At 40.5% G+C, this 24,007-nt stretch overlaps 1 protein-coding gene across 1 annotated transcript in view; it reads right to left on the bottom strand.

Moving 5' to 3' along the window:
• Positions 1-24,007, bottom strand: part of LOC137290543 (uncharacterized) — an 82,875-nt gene that overhangs the window by 44,258 nt on the left and 14,610 nt on the right. Inside the window, exons 3-4 of the mRNA XM_067821586.1 lie at positions 3,383-3,416; positions 1,625-1,658 (exon numbers count right to left, since the gene is read on the bottom strand). The gene's annotated coding sequence lies outside the window, so the exon portion shown is untranslated. The remainder of the gene's footprint in view (positions 1-1,624; positions 1,659-3,382; positions 3,417-24,007) is intronic.

The raw sequence follows: 24,007 nt of genomic DNA, 5'->3' as shown, positions 1-24,007 counted from the left end.
CCCGCAGGTAAGCCATGTTCATTAGGCTGTAATGCGCGCATACCTTCAACAGAATATTGCATATGAACTTAGATGAACTCATTTGCTGGCAACATGGTGCAATACTGAATACATTCGTCGAATGACTCATGATGTGCTTTTTTTAAATTTATGAAATATGATTTGAACAGAATTTTTTTGAAATTGACATTGATACGGCAAACTGCCGACACAGACATATTGCTGTAATGAAATGCTCGTAGATTTCACCGTCGACTGTTCAAATACTTAGTAGTTGTACTTTTCACTAGAGACTCAACCATTTGTACAGTTGTACAGTTGTACAGTTGTACAGTTGTACATTCCCTGTCTAGTCACGGTTGGTTGAGACAGTCGCACATTTCACTGGCGCCTCTGGCATGCTGGTTGGTTGAGACAGTTGTAGATTTCATCGTCAACTCACACATGCTGATTAGTTGAAATAACTCTACTTTTCACTGTCAACTCATACATGCTGGTTAACTGAACAGTTTTCCATCTCCCTTCAGCTATGACGGTCTGATCCATCTACATATCAGGGTTGTATGACTAACGCCAAACTGATTGATGTACATCGACGTCTTTTCAATTTTAAATTTGTACCACATAAATAACTCACATTCATTGCATAAAAGTCTGTTCATATGATTCAGACTTCCGTTTATATTGTTGGTTTCTTTTCAAATTAAATAATTTTTTAAAATACATTTAGGCCACGTGTTTTCGCGATAGTCTGGGAAACCAGACACATTTTTACGGTTAACACACATCGCATCGATCTTTTATCTGTTTTGCCAATTTTGCTAACTCAGTGTCATACCATGGCTTTTTACAACTGAACATTCTTTCGTTTGTTTTTTCTCAAATGTTGTAGATGCAGAATATACCTGTGGGTCTGTAATGTTCATTTAATAGCCATTTACACATCAGCTAAGCACCTATCCTTGGAGTGAACTATTCGCTGAGACATTGCTTATTTGTTGCCCTTGAGATACAGTGTTGCCCCGTCTCCATTGCGTCGTTTTAATGGAAAAACCAGACAAGCGAAGAAATTATCCCTTTCGCATTTTGATATTTTTTGAGTCATGTTTCGCAAAATTGTCTGGAGTTTTACGGAGGTGCGGGTTTTGACTGCTAGAAAAATTCGTTAATCTGATCATTTTGTACATCAGGAGTGTGGAAAGACGAATGTGGATAGTAGGGATATGGGTGGGGGTGCCACTCGCTCACTCACTCATCTAAGGACGTTTTACACATCCAAATTATTAAACACCTAAAGTCTAATTACTCCCCATCATTGAAACCTCCTTATCCAAATGCCATGTCAAAGGTCAACAAAACGAATTTGACACGTGTCGACACCTTCATAAGTGATCTGATAATGAAACAAAGTAATGTACAAGCTTTCAGCATTAAGGTGTCAAGTCAAGACTGAACAGAGAACGCACTACAAAGTGCATATGATATACATGTGCTGTTTTTTGAAGAACATGATAGGTCAGTCAAGCTGAATGTTCCAGTACTTTCAATCTATCTTCCAAACGTGGTTATCGAACGTTGATCACATGGTTAATGCCAAGTTGATCAATAAAGATTTTGTACTTACCAAAATCGAAATGGCTTTGGTGCTTGCCTGGATTCTGGAATGAACAAGATATAGGTCAGTGATGCGGGAATGCCATACCAGCTGTCGACAACTTTGTTGATATAAATGACGTAATGATATATAAGACACATTTGCACCCGGAAAACATCCGGATTTCAATATAATCCTTATACAAACGGGAGATTGGTCGCCGGCAGAGGTCCAACGGGTTGGTGTTAAATAGATAGTGTCCACATATGGTATATCTTCGGACGAATATAATAAAGTTTTGCAACGAAATGAGAAAAGCTAATAATATATGTTTGGCATTTAAACGTAATTTGTTGACCTCACAATATTTATTCAATATGAATTGATTCAAGGGTGGATTGTTAACATGTTTTGTTATATAGATAATAAAGTAAAAGTTTTCTGGTCCGTCGATGTGACGTCGGTCATCAATGGCGTGTCTTTATTTACAACACACTCTGGCGTTAGACTTCATGTCTGTTTGTTTGTTATTTAATGCTGTCCTCAGTAGCAATCCGCATCAACCACGTCAAAGAGCTTGACCTGTCGACCAGAGGATGCTGATGACCGGTTGCAGCCCACGGGGTAATACTGATGATGATGATGATGGTGTTGTTGCTGTTGTTGATGGTGATAATGCTGAAGACCAATTGTAACCCTGATCTTCAAGAATTGATGGTGGTGATGATGATGACGACGATGGTGATGATGATGATGCGGAGGAGAGGGGGAAAAATATTGTTCTAACTCCCATAATAGTCATAGTGATGATGGTGTTGATGATTATATTGCTGTCGTTGATAGATGCTGAAGACCACTTGTAATCCTGATCTTCAGGAGCTGATTGTGATGATGCTGATGATGCTGATGCTGATGAATATTGCTGCAGACCAGTTCTAACCCTGACCACCACAGGGTGATGATGATGATGATGATGATGATGATGATGATGATGATGACAACGACGGCAATGATAGGCTACTCTTCACTCTCATGATAATGTTTCACAAAATTGTCTGGAGTTTTACGGAGGTGCGGGTTTTGACTGCTAGAAAAATTCGTTAATCTGATCATTTTGTACATCAGGAGTGTGGAAAGGCGAATGTGGATAGTAGGGATATGGGTGGGGGTGCCACTCGCTCACTCACTCATCTAAGGACGTTTTACACATCCAAATTATTAAACACCTAAAGTCTAATTACTCCCCATCATTGAAACCTCCTTATCCAAATACCATGTCAAAGGTCAACAAAACGAATTTGACACGTGTCGACACCGTCATAAGTGATCTGATAATGAAACAAAGTAATGTACAAGCTTTCAGCATTAAGGTGTCAAGTCAAATAGTGCTTGTTTATACTAGCTTTCGTTAACTCATTCCACTTGTTACTTTGTTATTGTTTTACCTGTACATATAAATACACCTCTGTATCCCTTTCTCAATCACCTGATGAAGGAGTAAGCATTAACTCCGAAACGTTGTGTTCTCTCATAAAGAAGTTGATATCCATAAAAATCTTCATTCTTATGTATTTTCACTTCTAAATGACATTCAAAGACGTGTCAAGTCAAGACTGAACAGAAAACACACTACAAAGTGCATATGATATACATGTGCTGTTTTTTGAAGAACATGATAGATCAGTCATGATGAATGTTCCAGTACTTTCAATCTATCTTCCAAACGTGGTTATCGAACGTTGATCATGTGATTAATAGCAAGTTGATCAATAAAGATTTTGTACTTACCAAAATCGAAATGGCTTTGGTGCTTGCCTGGATTCTGAAATGAACAAGATATAGGTCAGTGATGCGGAAATGCCATACCAGTTGTCGACAACTTTGTTGATATAAATGACGTAATGATATATAAGACACATTTGCACCCGGAAAACATCCGGATTTCAATATAATCCTTATACAAACGGGAGATTGGTCGCCGGCAGAGGTCCAACGGGTTGGTGTTAAATAGATGGTGTCCACATATGGTATATCTTCGGACGAATATAATAAAGTTTTGTAACGAAATGAGAAAAGCTAATAATATTTGTTTGGCATTTAAACGTAATTTGTTGACCTCACAATATTTATTCAATATGAATTGATTCAAGGGTGGATTGTTAACATGTTTTGTTATATAGATAATAAAGTAAAAGTTTTCTGGTCCGTCGATGTGACGTCGGTCATCAATGGCGTGTCTTTATTTACAACACACTCTGGCGTTAGACTTCATGTCTGTTTGTTTGTTATTTAATGCTGTCCTCAGTAGCAACCCGCATCAACCACGTCAAAGAGCTTGACCTGTCGACCAGAGGATGCTGATGACCGGTTGCAGCCCACGGGATAATACTGATGATGATGATGATGATGATGATGATGGTGTTGTTGCTGTTGTTGATGGTGATAATGCTGAAGACCAATTGTAACCCTGATCTTCACGAATTGATGGTGATGATGATGATAACGACGATGGTGATGATGATGATGCGGAGGAGAGGGGGAAAAATATTGTTCTAACTCCCATAATAGTCATAGTGATGATGGTGTTGATGATTATATTGCTGTCGTTGATAGATGCTGAAGACCACTTGTAACCCTGATCTTCAGGAGCTGATAGTGATGATGATGATGATGATGATGATGATGATGATGAATATTGCTGCAGACCAGTTCTAACCCTGACGTCCACAGGGTGATGATGATGATGATGATGATGATGATGATGATGATGATGATGATGATGACAACGACGGCAATGATAGGCTACTCTTCACTCTCATGATAATTTATCTTTCAAAAAATCAAGCGAGTGACATTTGTACCAGAAAGCCTTAAAATGATGACATTAACGTCAACTATCTGGAACAAATACGTATGTTAGTAATTCAAGTGGGCAACCCTGCAGGTGTCCGGAGAAGGATTAAGTGGATATTAAAGACCACTACAGGACACCCGAGGAGCGATAGAGGTCTGTTTACGACCTTCCTGTGTAGCCCGCTATCATAAAACAATCAGCTAGACCGCCCAAGTATGTTTGAGGGGGCTCACCTGCCGAGGTGATCAGTGACCGTCACGTGTCGTCCTCTGTCACATGACCCACGTGCCGTGAAGGTACAACAGGCTCCGATTGCTAATAAAGTTTGAGACAGGGTATTAGATAACAATGAAAGGATTATCATTCGTGGAAATACTACCTTTTTAATTAAATACTAATTGGTGGCGATTATATAAAGTGGGAGATAAGTCCCATTTATGAGTTTTTTAAAAAAGAAAACAGAATTTTGTTACCTTGAGTGTGGATTTAATGGTGATTCGTTAAATTCAACTTGGGCCGGCTTAATGAGATTATTTAACGCCACCTGTACAAAACGTCTGAATATAAATGGAGGTGGTAGGATAGACAAATGGTTAAAGCCTTTGCTCGTCACGCCGAGGACCCTGGCTTGATTCTCCGCATGGGCAGAATTTGTGAGGCCTATTTCCGCCGTGATATTGCTGGAACGCTGCTGAATGTGGCGTAAAGCCAAACTCACTCATTGTCATGTCTCTTCCTGGAAGCTTTGTCGCCTGGTATCCTGGTAGCCTGAACTGGTGCAGGTCTCTGCCACTTTGGCCAAATGACCAGGAAGCTCAATAAGGGGTTATCTAGCATTTGATCCAATTATTATAATATTCCGAATAATACGATATGTCACCGAAAACCATTCACCTCTTAGTTTGGTTGGTAAAATTCACATACCAATCCAGTATTTATTGGGAAAATCTTAAATTGTCTATTCAATGCAGATTTTCTGCAGAATCAATTTCTTCATCAATGAAACTTCAGATTATTGAGGGATATTGAACACCATTCTGGCAAAGCTGCGTACAAACTTCACATGTCCACTGACATGGGTTTGAAAGCACGGAAATCTTGTTATTAAACCGACCGCGAGCTAATTAAAAAACAACCACGTCCTAAAACAACATAATATTCAACGTGACGGTTCTATACAAAAATGGATTGCATCAATCTGAAATCACTCGAGCTGCTTTGAATTTTAGGTATTGACCCTGGTAGGTGTGTGCTTAGTTTGTTTACCAGGACTGTCCACTAGGCGGGGCAGCCTATTGGTTACAGGGTTTGCTCGTAATGCCGAAGACCCGGGTTTGATTCTCCACTTGGGTACACTGAATAAATCTCTTTCCTGGAGTAGAGCGCTGTGATAGTGCTGGAATATTGCAAAAAGCGGCATAAAACTATACTCATTCGCCCACGAGGCGAGGACTCACCTGTGGTCAAGGGACACAGATGTGTGACCTGACAGTTCACTGGTCGAACACACATGGTCACTGTCCACCCACTTTCCTCTAGCACAGACTCGGCTATTCATAAGCATGGGGATACAGTGTGTGAGAGTGAGGGTTTAGAACGGAATATTTATATCTTGACCTTTCAATTTACAATGCGATACGATGAAAATAGGATAAGGGTATTGACGTTTTTACCTGTCTAAATATAAATCTTCATCAAATTTGAACCCATATGGCCAAAATCACATCGTTATCTAATTTGTATGGTAAAATGCACATATTTCACGGCATTACGATAAGCCTGATTTTTACCTGAACTTTTAAGAGCATTTAATGGCCCATCTGAGATAATAAGACTCTAGCATGACATGAGGTTCAATAAAAGTCCCGCAGAGGAAGTTATAGCAGGGTAACACATGTTGCCAGACACTGAAATGCCATAGAGAATGGAAATTGATCCAATTAACAGTCGTCCGAGAACGATCGATTTTCCTCAGTTGAGATTTGGCTTTATTTTTTAACAAAGATGTGATAGGACAGCATAACGAGGACAGGTGTTCGTTCTTGCAGTAATGATGTGCATTTCAGGGGCGTTTCGTGGCCTCGGGGAAGGTTTCAATTTTATGCATTGCAGGCATATGAAGGTCATTTCAGAATCTGACGCATCGGTGACAAAGTGATGTCCGAGGCAATTCCCTATTTTGACTTTCCCATGTTTTTGTCAGAGGCAATTCACTGTTTTGACTTGAACTGTATGTAACCATGTTTCTGAAAAACGCAATGCATGATTCGTCAAACGCAAATCCGCATTTGCCTGGTACTTTTCGTCCCTATGTTTTCGTCTGAGTGAATTCCTTAGTTTTACTTGCACTTTACGTTCTCATGTTTTTGTCAGAGACAATTCCCTACTTTGACTTTGTACATTCCCATTTTGTCAGAGGCAATTCACTGTGTCTACTTGAACTTATCATTCAGTTACCTGCTTTGACAAACGCCGTGTGTTTGGTGTAATTGTCAGATGTGATTCCCTTATGGACTCTTACCTTATATTTCCGTGTATTTTTCAGATAGACAATTAACCAGCCAAGTGTTTGTAACGGACGCCAGGATATCAGTATTTGATGGTGATTCATTATCACACGCTCATGACACAGTTACTGTACACGTTTTTGTACACGTACATTTCAGTGGATAAGGCACCCATAGACTCTAATGTAATAAGCTGGACACAGTTGCGCCCCTTTGGTGCTCTTGGATCCGCTGATTGGGGTATCGAATGCCAGATCCACCGGAGTCTGTCAGAAGCCCGTTTGTGGATTCATAACTCACGCTATGCATAAAAAACGGTGCTTGAATACTGTTACAAGCATTAGAATAAACTGACTGAACATGGGGGCGGTAGGGTAGCCCAGTGGATAAAGCACTCGCTCGTCACGCCGAAAAACGCATTTTCGATTCTATTTCTGGTTTCTCCCGCCGTGATATTGTTGGAATATTGCTAAAAGCGGCGTAAAACTAAACTCAGTCACTCAACATGGACCTAGGTTGCTGTTTGTTGACCTAATTCAGTTCATTCTCTGTTATCCCACCCAAAGTCAGCGTTCTTCGGGCATGTGTCAAGTCGTTGTTTGAAAAGGTAATTTCCTTTCTCCTAGCTATAACACTCGAACAAAGATATAAATCAAGGATTTTGATACCCCCACGAGACAGGTGTGATAAATCATGAGGTGTTAGATAAGTCCTTCTTTTGACATACTCACGTGTGAACAGGGGTTCCTGTATCACGGGGTCGTTTGTGTTAAAACGCAACTCAAAGCTATTGTAGTTTTTGTCACATTAAACACGAGGATCTATCTGCAGTGCCTAGAGCACGGTAATATCTCGACCCTTATTGATTATATGTGCCTGTGTTGTCCGTTATGGTTGGGTTGTGTAACGTTGCCAGGCTTTTAAAAAACGTAATAAAAATATCGATGTCACTAGGAACATTAACGGTTTTATCTTGATGTAGTCGGAGTATGTATGTATGTCAAGCGCACTTCAAATTGGCATGTGTGTTCTGAAAACAAAGCAAAGCAAAGCAAAGCAAATAGCAGCTTGGTTAAAGAACAGGAAAGATAAGCAACTGATGGTAACCAAAGCATAGGAATAGAAGAGAAAGAAGCACAAAAGAAAAGAACTGCTACAAAGCAACGCAAAGCAAAGGGAAGAAAAGCACATCAAAACATAGTGCAGATAAAAATCCCATAAGAGAAGAGCAGCAAAACAAAGGGACTGATACAAAGCAAAGCTAGGGAAAGTAAGTAAAGAGCCGGATAGAAAAAGCAACCTATGGTAAAGAAAGCGTAATAAAGAAAAGAACCGTGAAATGAAAGAACAGCAAAAGCAAAGCAAAGCAAAGCAAAGCAAAGCAAAGCAAAGCAAAGCAAAGCAAACGACAGTGAATTAGATCATGTGAAAAAAGCAAGGGATAGTGCAGACTAAGAACGCGAGGGTAAAGAACAATAAAACAAACGCTGCTGAGAACCAAAGCAAATGAAATTAAAATTAGGAAATGCGGAGCTGTGTAAACCAAGCACAGTGAAGGACAGCAAAGCAAAGCAGCTGATGAAAAGAAAAGTGTATACTTGCAAACCTACGAGAGCAAAGGACAGCAAAGCAAAGCAGCTGATGAAAAGAGAAGTATGCACTAGCAAACCTACGAGAGCAAAGGACAGCAAAGCAAAGCAGCAGGTGAAAAGAAAATTGTATACTTGCAAACCTACGAGAGGAAAGGACAGCAAAGCAAAGCAGCTGATGAAACAAAACTCAGCTCAGGGAAGACCGGTTACGTCAAACTTCATGATCACTGATCTACTTTATCATCTTAACACCTGTGTACACTATCATCTAAAGGAACCATCTTTCCGAGTGGGTAATATCTTATTAAAACCAACTTGGTCATATTACAAGATGTCCAATAAAGCCCCCTGCATTAGCCACAAACAGATTTATTGCTTATTGCATTAATAGTAATACACAGCTAGTATGACAGGAATCCCTGTACTAAAACTGCCATTTACAGCTTAACCCACAGGCTACTAATAGGACATGCCATGTCAGCGAAATCCCTATCCCGCATCCAATCCTGATGGTTTATCCCTCACTAAACGAGTGCGTCTATCACGACTATCTTTGGGGAACTGTGAACGACGATCAGTGTTCTCGTAAACCTGACGAAATCATTTCTTATCATGTTGGTGGAATACCCAAAGTATTACCGGGTGTTCGGGTGACACGTTTATGGTCGACCCACTGGGAAATGTATCGGGTACAAGAAATATATCTGATCGTTTATCATAGATAAATGTTCTTGCTTCGTTGAGCTTCGGGCATTTATGTATACTGATGGGCAAAATAAACTACACACTTGAAAATTGAAGTGAGTGAGTGAGTATGGTTTTATGCTGTCTTAGCCAATATCACTTGGGGGGACACAAGAGATGGGCTCCACACTTTGTACTTTTGTAGGGAATCGAACTCGGGTCTCCGGCGAACGCTTTAATCACTAGGCTGACACACCGCTCCTTACATCGGATTGGATTTAACAAAAAAAAAATGACAAAATGTATCATTACAAGGTTGAAAGCTGAAATAAACCAATATATTGAACTTTTCAAGCAACTATCAAGCCAGAAGCAATGTACACTGAAAAATGTTAACACATGTCATACTTTAATTACAGAATTCTGTGCCTTTGGGGGTTGAGCCTAGACCTAACTCAATAAGCCACAGCACCTTCCACAAAATTGTTGGATAAATATTGCTGAAACAATGCGAGGTTAGGCTCCACAACTATGTCACCCGAATGTAATAAATGATCGTGGAACAATTATTGCTTTTTTGGCATTTTTTGGCCATGATCAAACAATGATGTTTACTGTCGGTTACCGAATCCTCAAATTTAGCTTAGTGGTCACGCTGAAGACCCGGATTCGATTCCTCACATGGGTACAATGTTGAAGCCCTTTTCTGTTGTTCCCCGCCGTGATATTGCTGGAATATTGCCAAAAGCAGCGTAAAACAAAATTCACTCACTCAGACGTAACTTGCGGCCAAAAGAAACGAGACCAAAATAAAAACCACTGCAAATAGTGAAACTAATGGTCGAATACAGCACAGCATGTCTATTACGAGTGAATACTTGCAGTTGCATTTCGTTTTCTGCATAAAAAACACGAATTTACACGAATAAAATGGAAACTGCGCACAAAGGTATCACATTATTGTATAAAAGCTTAACGAGTTTACTCTCTTATGTTATGTTAATCGATTGACAACCAGAAACATGCCTCGTAGAGCCATCGGTATATTACAGATGGAACAGACACAGACAGACATGTGGCTAGGACCATGGGATGATGCAAATCCACCATCGGAAGACTTGTTACGCGTCTACGACAGATTGGCAGTACTGCAGACAGGCCAAAGAGTAGCAGACTAAAGGTCATTACCCATGAAGAAGACCGGTATTTACATCTGTTTCACTTGAGGAACAGATACGTCACTATGACGCCGTCAAGCGCCAACAGCTCTGGACATCCAGTCAATAGACAGAGTGTGAACAGACGACTACGCATTCGTGGTTTCTGTGCCGATTGAACTTTTAAGTGAATGACGGTAACGCACCAGATTGAGATGAACCAGGATTGTGCCACACTGGCAGCAGCGTATCTGGCGAAGAGTGAACTTTGGTGACGACAGCAAGTTCCAGCTCTTCAAGTTCTGTCACCAATTGAATACCTTAGGGAATAACTGGGACGTCATATTCGGAACCGCCAAAACTAACCGTTGACTGGGACCGCTTTGACAGCTGCTCTGCTAAAGGCATGCCGTCGGATCCCTATTCAAGACGTCAGAAGACTCGTCTACTCAGTTCGACGCCGGGTTCGGTCCTGTATCAGTGCTAGAGGTGGTCACACCCGACATTGAACAATATGTACCGCCCAGAAAGTTGTTAAAGCTCCCAGTCGATTCTGCACTGGTGATCGAATACTGGATAATGCACCATTAGATCTTAGATCACGGGCTTCGTCGTTTTTCTTCTTGCTGTTGCTGAATGATTGTTTTTCGCAATAAAACATTTAATGTTACCACGTTTAGCTAATGTTTTGTATTACATCAGAAAAATGTTTGGTGGCGTTTCTTTTAGACGCTGGCTAATATAATTTAGTGTTTCTTTGTCCAGTGGCAGCACTGAAATCATGAATTGTTCTTCAATTCAGTGAAGTTACACTATCGATTCAACCACTGGTGACACAACAGATGTTACCGATGATGCATCCCATATGAACCAAATAGCACCATGAAGTGTGGTCATGTGTCACCTTATGCAAGACTGGTACTGTTCATATGACACTGAACGCATCAAAACCTACTTGCTACTTGTACCTATATTTTCTATCGCTTCAGCGCGAACAAAATGCCATCATCATCATCATCATCATCATCATCATCATCATCATCATCATCTAAAACCAGTACTGATTATTAACATGTTCACTTGTAAATAGCCTAGATTTTGTCAAGATTGCCTTGGAATGTTAAATGACTGTTTTACATTGCTGAAAGGTTTCTTTCGTACGATCAAAATGCCAATGAAAAGAGAAAGGTTGGAAAACACCAGCAACGTTGCAAAGGTGTCTGTGAAGCATTAATTTCAGTGCACATTTTGTAGATAGTAACACTGAAGTTTGAAAGGGTGAGCTAGTTTGGAAGGAATACTTGCAGAGCAGTTCTATCAATTAGTCATGAAATCAATTAGTCCTGTTTACATCTAACCATGAACAGAACATGCATTTCAAGTGCACCAATTATCGATCTCTGTATACCGCACAATTACATGTTGTATGAAACGACTTCTGGATGTACTGCTGATCTGTCTGATCGTTCCATACTTGTGGGTACTGTCAATGATTTTCAGACACCTGTCACAGATCAATAAGTTATCTATATGATCAACAATATTTCTATTCCTGTTTCTCACACATCCATGACATCAACACAACTACGTCACAGATCGCTATCACCTCCGCTGTGGGCGAGGCTAGACGCCCGGGGGTAGAGCTGAAGCTTTCTCTTGGGAAAACAGATTTAATCAAGTCCCGTTAGCAGATCATTGCTGTTACAATGCCCCGTGGCGGTCGATGATGGGACGTCCTATCAACACCAATGCTTAGGTTGTAGGGGTTCATCCCAGCTACATCTCTAGGGAAATATACACCAATTGCAATCAGAATTCAGGTAATTCATGTAGTATGACAGCTGAATAGATGTGGATTCTAGGCATCATAAACACGACATGTTTATGACTTCGATCGTTACCAATACTGAATATATTTCCATATCATAACAGTTCCTTTGTCCCGTTAGATAATATTTGATTTTTCTCAGATGACGTTGTTCAGATATGTACTCCACACTCGTTAATGTGCTTTACGTAACGTTAGGGATTTATTTGCGCTACAATATTTCCTTTTAATAGTTTATATCGCCAAAGGTTGCTGTAAATGATGTATCAGCTTATAGATTCTGTTTACACAAATGCCAAAGAGTCAGAAGTGCAAGCTTTGTTGTAGAAGTAATGGATTTTATTTCATGACATGAAATAAATATGTTGAAATCATACCGTTTTAATGTAGCACCACGTGTAATTGCTTTCAATTTCAGTGACGCATAACGCTTGTGGAAACGACATTCGTAACTGTGGTAAAGGCTATTAAATAACTTTTAAAGTTTTCTTCTCGTGTATCTGTGCCGCATCAAATTTTACGCTTTATGGCAACGCCCAAATGATTGCTGTAATAAAGTCACATTTACAGAGATAATCTGCACGAATAGTCTGTTCACCATTGTCGGCATAGAATAAGCATGCTTAATGACGTTATCAGCTTCAGGGTAGTCGCTTAAATCTACGGGTGAAATTTGAATGAGATATTTTTGGGGGCAGAGGCAGGGAGAAGGCGATGTGGGGTAGCCCGGGGGGAGAGGCCCATTAGTCGGTACCATATGATAAGACGCCAGACAGCGATTAAAGAAATGGGTGGGGGGATAAAAACTTAAATGGTTACTTATCATAATGGGATCAGACAGGGGGTGTATTCTCTCTCCCTTACTGTATAATGCAGAAAAAACTGGGGGAAAAATGGCGTCTGTGACAAAAGGGTAAGGGCACATTAAATGTTTTGTGGGTCATTAGGTACGAGAGAAATTATTTAGACAGTTTTGGTTTATACGCAGATTGATCGTATTGTCGTGGCTTAAGGACATGAACTTAATACGGCTGTCAGTATGAATGAGGTTGAGAAATTTTCGCGGACCTGTTTTCAGTGGTTTGGGAAATCTTTCAGTAGCGTGCTGGTCATAAAGTGAAAAAGGATTTCTTGTAAATATGGGATCCATGCAGTTTTAATGTGTTTATCATTCGGTGACATTGCGGTGAGGTCAAACGAAACTAACAAGAGATAATAATTATAGGTGTATTCTGAATACCACGATGATTACAAGAATCCGTTCATTAATTATTCTTTATGTCACTCATCACGTAAGGAAATAAAGATTAATTTTTGATGATCAATTGAGGTAATTGACATTAATGGTAAACCTAGTTAGCATTTTGTGTAAATTACCTGCATGTTTAGAATCGATTTTGTGGAATGAATATTGTTCAAGCCTCTATAAACTTGTTGTCGAAACCCATTACGTCCTCACGTATTCAAATGAATAATTCTCTATTAAACACGGCAATTAGTCTTTAACTGCATTAATTAATACTTTAGGTCAACAGCGATATGTTGTCAATGTGGCAACCGCTATCATCATTAGTATCATCATCGTAATACTGAAGAAATCCCCGTCATGTAAAAGCAGGATAATGTGACATTGTTCTGAAGTAAGCAGCGCTTTAGAAAATCGATCGATGACTACCTTTAACATATCAGGTGTGCATTCTCGAATATATACCTGCACGCGTTAAAGCAGGTACGTTTTGTTCAGGCAAACAAGAATCCCTTCTTGAGTGAATACCTTCCCTCACACTGGTTTCTTTGTCTTCAGCTCTTCACTTGAACTGGCATATGTTGTTAGACAAGCCGAGTTCGTACAAGACATAGTTTGTGTAACTTAAGCCGTGATGAGGGTCTGGGTAGACAGACGGGGCTTACTGGGACAAAGATATAATGTATGGGACGGGGATACGAGCTCGCGATGAAACCTGGGCTCATTCAGGACCGGTGTTAAACACGGGACATTAATCATGGTCAGGTGGTTGAACAAGGACGTCTGGTGGATGGGCTCGGTAGGACGGTTGTGTCATATCAAAGACTACAGGGTTAGGTGTAGTGGTTGGTATGATTTGCTGTAAGGTCGGCGAACACTAGCTGGTTTTGCAAAGGGTTGGATCAAAGTTAGAGGAAGATCAGATAATCGTTTGATGCTCCATGGTGGGGATAGTTAGGGTTGATTGGGGTTAGGCCGGTCGGTGGGTGGTTGCGGTTAAGGTGGATCATGAAGCTGGGTGTTGAGGTGTGTGTGCTGGAGGGGTGCATGGGTGGTCGGAGTTAGGGTGGTCGATGGGTGATTGGGGTCAGGGTTGTTGGTGGGTAGTTGGGGTTGGGCTGGTCGACGGGTGGTTCGGCTTAGGGTTCTTGATGGGAGGATGGGGTAAGGGTTGTTCTTGGTTGGTTGGAGTTATGGTTGTTGGTAGGTGGTTGTGGTTAGGGTGGCTGTTGGTTGGAATTGGGGTTGTTTTTGGTTGGTTGAATTTATGGGTGTTGCTTCGTGCTTGGGGTGGCTGTTGGTCGATTAGAGTTGGGGTTGTTGTAGGGTGGTGGGAGTCATGGGTGTTGTTAGGTGGTTGGGATTATGGGTGTTGGTGGGTGGTTGGGGTTATGAGTGTTGGTAGGTGGTTGTGGTTGAGGTTGTTGTTGATTGGAGTGAGTGTTGTTGTTGGGTGGTTGGGGTTATGGTTGTAGGTGGGTGGGTGGGTGGGTGGAGTTATGGGTGTTGGTAGGTGGCTGTGGTTGCTGTTCCTGTTGGTTGGTTGGATTGAGAGTTGTTGGGTGGTTGGTGTTAGGTTGGTGGGTGGGTGGTTGTGGTTAGTTGTCGTTGGGAGGTTCGAGTTAGGGTGACCGATGGAGGTGTGGGGGCCGCTAGGCTGGTCGGTGGGTGGTTTAGGTTAGGGTGGTTGAATAGGATAGGGATGGCTGGCGTTAGGGTGTTTTGGGGGGTGGTTTCTTGGTGGGTGGAGTTAGGGTAGAGGCAGTAGTGTGAGGCGGGCTTGAGTGAGTGAGGTAATCATTTTGGAGTGGTAAATGATTGACTACAATTACAAACATTAATTCTTTTGGGGACAGTTCCTTATTTGTCTTTGCCAAAACATTGATATTGTTTTGAAAACGTTTCTGTTGTACTGATCAGTGTCAACTCAACAAATCAGGTTTGAGGGAGTAAGTGAGTAAGGGAACGGGCGAAGGTGACTGGGTGGTGGGTTAGTGAGTGACCTTTTGATCTGTATTTTAGTGATATGAGAATGTGTCGGAAACAGCTGGATCGGAAACAAGACGGACAATATATGGTTAGGACCATGCCCACCTCCTTTCTAAAACGCATACTCTAGTACATAACACTCTAGTACATACACAAAGTATCAATGAAGCCAAAACAATACTCCAATTCTAGATTGGAGTTTTACCACTCTACATATTTTCTGTCTGATTTTAGGCTTGCAAAAGCCCATTTTTTCATATATTATCCCGCACCATTCATATTAAACATATATTGAAAGCGACCAATATAGATCCCAGATTTAAGTGTATACCCCAGGGTTTAAATTGGGGATAATGCAAACACCAGGGATTAAACTGATACATCCATCACTCTTTAATAAGTAGTCAGCGGACCATGGCGTCGTTAAGCACAATGGGGGCGTTGGACCGTCACAGACATATGGTCCAGATCACTGTCCAGACCTACCTAGATCGTGGTCAGCAGGAAGGGGGTTAAGGCAACTGCTTCGGGGACATATGGGGGATCATCATTAAAGGAGAATGGGATATGGGATGCGTTAGAGATGTCACGAATATTGGAATAAAATTTCCAGGAAGTCTGGTGGGATAATGGTGGGGTCATGTGGCTAGATTAACATGTACTGATTCCTTGGGTGAGCAAGGTGGGTTGCGCTCTGCGTTACAGTTTCATTAACACCGGGTGTCATCAATTATTTTCAGCGGTGCATCTATATGATTTTTCTCAGCTATTTTGCCCTTGGAACTAAATAAAACCTCTTTCTAATGGGAGTCAAAACTGGGTATCTTTTCGCACTGACATTTAAAATTTATCAATATAATCCCACAAAGGCAGACATCGGGTGCTGGAGTGAATCCTGGGAAAGGACTCGCGTTGGCATGCAGTACGTGGATTAGGTAGTCAAAAATTCAAACAAACAAACAAACAAACCAAAAAGGCCAAAATTCGTGTTCATTTGTCATGTGCATTTACTTCTTAGTCTGAACAAAGCTATCTCATTGGGTAAAATCTCGTTATGATTTCGTGAACGAATGTGACCATAGTACAATAAGCATGAGATTCAAAGGCTTTCTGCAGATTTGCGCTACACGGTCGTGCCGAGGCGGCAGGGTAACCTCGTGGTTAAAGCGTTCTCTTGAACCCGGAGAAAAGGGTTCGATTCCCCAAATGGGTAAAATGTGCGAATCCCATTTCTGTAATCACCACTCACTCTCTCGAGCCACATTCTGCCATATCATTTCTTAAAGGCTTCACAAACACAACATCTGCTTGTCTTTACATCAATCTCACCCAGATGCACACACACGTAGGAGCACACGCACGCATACATTAATACATATGTGGAGAAAGATGGGTGAAAGCATCCGATATTTCCTACCAGAGATTTAAACAAATGGAATCAATCGAAATCTGGTTATCTCTCGCTCTGTTTCTCCCCCTTTCCCGCTAACTTGTTTAATCATTTGATTTGTAGGATATTTAGTAGCTTCATAAACTTTACATAATAACATACCACGCATACCACGCATCTGTGTTACAATGACACCACACTACAATATGCCACTGCAAACAGTCCAGATATCGTCCATGTTCTACGCATGTTGACTGATCTTGTTAACTTTGTCCGCATGGTTTTATCGACGTGGAAAGCAACCCGTCAAACAAGATAAGATGCTACACAACAAGACCTCGTAATCACGTCTCCGGGATAAACATGTGGAGGTGAATAGGTTGTGTTTCATTCACAGTCCATTTACTGCTCGCTGGGGTAGAAGGGAGATAGCATCACATGCTGCGACCTACACTGAACTGTACATGTCCCTCTGTGTATGCTTCAATGTCCATTTTGTACGTTAGGCGACAACCATGTCTATTTCTGTACCTCCTGTTATATACATGTTACTAGTTAGAAGGAGAGCATGTCTACTTCTGTATCTCTTGTTATATACATGATACTAGTTAGCCTCGAAAGCATGTCTACTTCTGTATCTCTTGTTATATACATGATACAAGTTAGCCTCGAAAGCATGTCTACTTCTGTATCTCTTGTTATATACATGATACAAGTTAGCCTCGAAAGCATGTCTACTTCTGTATCTCTTGTTATATACATGATACAAGTTAGCCTCGAAAGCATGTCTACTTCTGTATCTCTTGTTATATACATGATACAAGTTAGCCTCGAAAGCATGTCTACTTCTGTATCTCTTGTTATATACATGATACTAGTTAGAAGGAGAGCATGCCTACTTCTGTATCTCTTGTTATATACATGATACAAGTTAGCCTCGAAAGCATGTCTACTTCTGTATCTCTTGTTATATACATGATACAAGTTAGCCTCGAAAGCATGTCTACTTCTGTATCTCTTGTTATATACATGATACAAGTTAGCCTCGAAAGCATGTCTACTTCTGTATCTCTTGTTATATACATGATACTAGTTAGCCTCGAAAGCATGTCTACTTCTGTATCTCTTGTTATATACATGATACAAGTTAGCCTCGAAAGCATGTCTATTTCTGTATCTCCTTTTATTTACACGCAGTCAGCTGGAAGGCAATACTGTCTATTTTTCTGCATCTTTTGTGCACGTACATATTGTTAGAAAGCAGCCTTGCTTATTGCGTATCTGTCGAGCAGATTCCGCTGGGCATAAAGGGAGAAAAAACCAGTGTGGAAAATTGTATGAATGGGCCACTGAAAATAAGTAATGGACTCGGTGCTGGACTTGTGTGTGTTGGTAAATGCAGGGCTCTGCACCATTGCACGTGGTAACAGATGTTGAAACATACATGTCAATCACCGTATTTCCCACAACAGATATGTTGTTCCATACAACCAACACAACCACATCTGGTTCAGTAAATACTGGTTTTGCATCACGGTAAAATGTAATATATACTGGAATATGCATAGTTCCTGCAACGAACATGCTGTTCTAAGGAATACAACCACGTCTGGCTCAATGCACACTGGCTATGAATCACGGTACAATGTAACATATATGTTAAAAAAAATACATGTCTATTTCGGTAGCTGTAGTAATGAACAAAGCGTCATATTTGGTTCAGTAAATGCGCACGTGATTAAACAGACGGTTGTCAATGTCACTGCGTACATAACTACTCATCATATCTTTTGATACATGTGGAAATATACAACTTGTCAGTTTCAGTAAGATATAATCTATAAGTTATTAAACAGAGAACACGTTTGTATGCTCAGTAATCTTCAGCAAGGCATAACATGACCTGTGCTTTAATGCACGCCTCTATTTCACGGACTCTTGCAATGAACACGTTACTGAGTGGAGATCTCGACTGCAGATACCTGTAATCTTCAGCAATGTACAACGTGACCTGTGCTGTAATACGCGTCTGTATTTCACTGACTCTTGCAATGTACACGTTGCTATGTAGAGACAACAACTGTCGGTATCTTTAATCTTCAGCAGTGTACAAGTTATTAAGGAGGACATCTGCAGCAACATTACTACGTCCATGTTATTGAGTAGGGGGATTTTATGTCATAATATTGAAGACTATATAATCTCCTGCCTGCCTCTTTAATATCACCTTGCGTAGCTGCGTAAATAACGGGATCTGTTATCGGGTCAGCATGTCTTCTCATGGTATTTGATTAACTGTATTTAGTGAATGAATGAATGAATGAATGTCTTTATTTCCTCCAGATAGGTCCGAAGATCCAGAAAACATGGTCATGCAATTATATAACTAGGTAACAGAGTATTCAACAAGCGTACATACACACACACACGCATATATATATACATATATGTACAAGCATAGGATATGGGAATATTTCTCCAAATATATACAGGTCACCAACCGTCAGGTCTTGGCTAGATTATTACCACAAGTGATTGAGGATATCTTTTAGTTTATACAAATATTTTGAGAACTCTATAATAGTAAAATGCCGTGTTGTTTCATCAATATCACTGTTATTGGCCCCTAGAAAGAATGCTAGCATGTCATTCTCTTCCATCATCTCTATTTTGACATACATTTCAACATCAAGATTATCTATTAGAGTTGAGAAGAATACATCCCTCTCTGAAAGCAAGCATCCACAGTTTAGGATAACATGGAGATAGTAATCATTAGCAAAAGTGTTACAGTTTTTACATTCTTTTGATATTTTGGTTCCGGATCCAATTCTTATTACATACTGCAGTTCTTCTCTCAGTTCTGGATATAACAATGTCATGCTGTATAACATATGAGGTGAAAGTGCTGTGTGTATTTTAAAATATCGAGACAGGTCAGCTCTGCATGATAGTTTGTATTTCCATGCTTTTTCCTCGTGGATACTTATTTCATTTACTACAATCTTTCTCCAGTTATTTTTCGTCGGGAATTGTCCGGTGCAGATATAGTGAAATACATGGTGCATTAGGTTATATTTCTTAGCTGTTGATAGCAACACGCCACATAAACTGTCTAAGTTCTTAGAATGAGAGTAATAGAGTGAGGTAGATGCACAAAATATTGTTTTACAGATTGGGACACATGATATATTACAAAGACGCCCAAGCAGCTGTAGTCTGCATTTATCGATGTAGCCAACCATTGTCCAGAGTCCTAGATCAGCAATAGTGGCATCAGTGGGAGAGCGTTTATCAAAACCTTGTACAATTCTGGCAAAGTAGCGCTGTATACTTTCAGTTAGTTCAAGATCTTTACCATAAAGAGTGGGTAATAATTCACAGCCATAGAAACTCGTTGTTAATATCATTCTTTTCCATATCTTAACACTTGCATACTGATGTAGATCCCTGCTGTTTAGACCAACAGAGATGAGGGAACTAACAGTGCGCCTTGCTTTAGTACAGCTGTCCTCAATATAAAGCTTAAAAGAAAGATTACTTTGGAGAAGGACACCCGCGTATTTTACACGATCAGACATAGGTATGTCATGATCTCCAAGGTGATAAGCATGCGTACGGATTAGTTGCTTCTTTTTATGAAACACCACAATGTTACTTTTTGATGCATTATAGGTTAGTCGCCATTTGGATGCATAATTAGCAACTGTGTTTAGAGCTAATTGTAGACTTTTAGGACTGTAACTAATAAGTGTAGTATCATCAGCAAGTAATACACATGGCAACCTGATATTATATAAGCATATTCCAGTGTCTAGCTGCCGGAGTTCAGTTATGAGGTCATTTATATACACAAGAAATAACCAAGCTGAAATGACTCTACCCTGACCGATGCCTTGTCTAACAGCAAAAGTGTTTGACTGTTCACCCTTATACTGAACGCACGCATACATGGAAGTATAGCAGTGACGTAACAGAGACCACATTTTACCTCTTATACCTAGGTGATAGAGTTTAACAAAGAGACCTGATTGCCATATTCGGTCAAAGGCCTTCTCATTATCTAGGAATGCGGTGTAGATACACGACCCCCTATTAAGATAGGTTTGCACACATTCAATAAGGGTAAATAGCGCCATGACTGCGCCATGTTCTTTCCTAAATCCGAATTGTAGCACATCAGGAAAATTACAAGTATTTCGGGAGGTCCACTTTTCTAGTCTTTCTAAAAGAATTTTCTCAAAAAGTTTACTTAAACAAGATGTCAGCGTAATACCTCTACTGGTACTGCTACTGGTGCTGCTACTACTACTACTACTGGTGCTGCTACTGCTGCTGCTGCTACTACTACAACTACTACTACAACTACTACCACTACTGCTTCTTCAACTATCGCGCCTCTTGTTACTACAACTTCTACTACTACCGCTACTTTTACTACTACTACAATTAAACAATTATTACTATTACTATTACTACTATAACAGCGACTATGATTACGACTGCAAACATTGTTGCAGCTACTATTTCTGCTGCTAGTTCTACAACGTCTGGGTTTCTTGTTGCTGCTGCTACTACTATTACGACTACTAAAGCTGGTACTACTGAAGATGTCAATGCTATTGTTTCATTCGTTCACTATTAGAGCCTACTGCCATGCGTTTCGTTCACTGTCTAGTGTCTACTGCCGTGTGTTTTGTTCACTGTTAAATTCTACTGTCGTGTGTTTTGTTCACTATTAGAGTCATGACATGTGGTGAATTATGTGTTGCACGTTTTGTTACACTATACTGTTATGTACCTCAGAGGTCGTTGCACGTGGGTCGCAATCTGCGTTCTTATCTCTGACGCACAGACCTGTCTTAGGCTATCGGTGGCAAATCTGTGGGTGCTTATTCCCACGATTCAGAAGCCAGAGGAGTGAAGTAGCTAAGTCGACACAGAAAATGTTTGTCAACAATATTTTTCCTGACGTTCGTCCAAGCTGAAAACACTGCGTCACCGTCTTCTTGTAAATAAACATTACAGGGTGTCTTGTCCGTGGCATTTCACATTATAGGAGATACCTTCCAGGGAATCTGTGTTAAGGTGAGAGATTGACTATGGTTTTACGCCGCTTTTAGCAAACAGAAACGGTTTCACACATTGTACAAATTTGGGGAAGTGATTCTAGTCTTTCGCATTTCGAGTCATGGTGACGCTGGGTTAGAGTGAGTGAGTGAACATAGTTTATCAATATTCCGTTTATATCACGGCAGGGGAGACACGAAATGGACATCACACATTGTACCCCCGTGGGGAATCGAAATCGAGTCTTCAACGTGATGAGAGAACGCATCAACAAGTGGGCTATTCCACCGCCCTCTGGGATGGGATAAAGCTATATAGACCCTAACAACCTCTGCTTGTGGGCTATGTAACATTTACCATCTACCGTCATATGGCTTTTGTGTTACACATGTGTAAAAGTAAGTAGACTGACACCACGAAAATGGTTGAATTTTTCAAATTGTGTTTTACGCCTCACTCAACAATGATCAATTTTCATCAAGTTTATCTGCAACTAATCAGAACACGCAGGCAATACCAGTGTTTGATATTATGATGATACGACGAAAACAGCTTGTGTTGATCAAACCCGTTCCACTCCAATCTAAGACGAGCAACAACTTGAGGACGTGTCTCATTCAAACTTTCTTATCATAACGTCAAACATTCATCTCCCTCTCGCTCTATCCATTTCTCTCTCTCTCAGAATCTTTTTCTCTCTCGCTCTTTCTATCTCCCCACTCTCTTTCTCTCTCTCTCTCTCTCAGACAGCAGAAGACTGCGGGTTCGATCCCCGGCCGCGTTTTACCAAAAGACTTTATAATATGGTACTTGTTGACCCTGCCTGGCGCACGACATTAATGGGTACAAGAACTGGTTGGCTCGAAGTCAGTATAATGTATTTGAGTGGAATATTCATGCTTAACTGCAACATGGTATCTCAGCGCCGTAAAACCAACTTACGTCTAGGCTAATACAAGCAGCCCCACATGCAAAAGAATGCACGTCGTCATGTGAGCGAAATAGTCTTACATTAAAACACTTTTGACCTCACGTCACCGTGGCTATGAATGTATGCATGTATGATAGGTCCATCATAGCCACATCCAAACCTCCACACCTGCAATCATCGATAGAACAAGGTTCACGTTGTCCTAACGTAACACACGGAACAATCACATGAATATTCATTGACTCACATGTCTTCACTGTAACATCATACTTAACCAAACATCTCTCAATTTAATACCCTACCACAGAATCCTAACCATAAAAAGGAACCTTTCTTGCAATAATTCAACTGCTGCGACTGGCGATAACAAACCCAAACGCATGTCTACGATCGTAATTACGACATTAAGCGTCACTCGGTGCCCGATTCGAAATGTAAATACCTCCTAACCATTACCAGCCCTTAAGTAGACATAAAATGTTTTATAAAAAAAGTATTGGAGAATATTGCCGGACGTCGTTGCTAGACTTAAAAATTACGTGTGACTCACCCAAACTGCAGGATTCCTTTTGTCTTTTCACCTGACCGAGCATTAACTGAGTACATATGCATTCCGCGTTGATAATATAACAGTCAGACATGCTTCAGTAGATCTATTCGCGCATTAAGTGCATTATTAATACAGTGCATCGAGTGGCTACTTTATGTACACATTCATAGATTATGAATGCAATAGTCTGAAGAGTGATATACAATGTTGATAGTAACATATGACATTTGCTGCACGATAAAATATAATGTAAACATAAATGATCAGTCCTGATGAAGCGGCCATCTGGCTTAAATGGAAAACAGAGGGTGACAATAACATGAACGAATTAGAGAACATCATTAACAGCAACGGGTGCTTGCGTACATGTTAAAGGTCTTGAACAACTTTGACATGAATGTCTCTGCGATGTTGTTTCGATGTTCAATGAAAGTGTTTATTCGTGACACGCACAGAATCAAGTCAGGATCAGAAAATCCAGTGATGATGAGAGAGACAATGCGGTGATACTGAACGGCATAATCCAGTGATTACGTACATGCGCCTTAGTATCTGTTGTTCCGTGTGTCATAGTTGTCTAACCCAACATCCACCATAATTTAGCTAGATGACGCG

This window comes from Haliotis asinina, chromosome 1 (genome assembly GCF_037392515.1).
Source record: "Haliotis asinina isolate JCU_RB_2024 chromosome 1, JCU_Hal_asi_v2, whole genome shotgun sequence".
Classification (NCBI taxonomy): Eukaryota; Metazoa; Mollusca; class Gastropoda; order Lepetellida; family Haliotidae; genus Haliotis; species Haliotis asinina.
The sequence above is the reverse complement of the archived record's forward strand: the minus strand, read 5'-3'. Positions and strand labels throughout refer to the sequence as shown.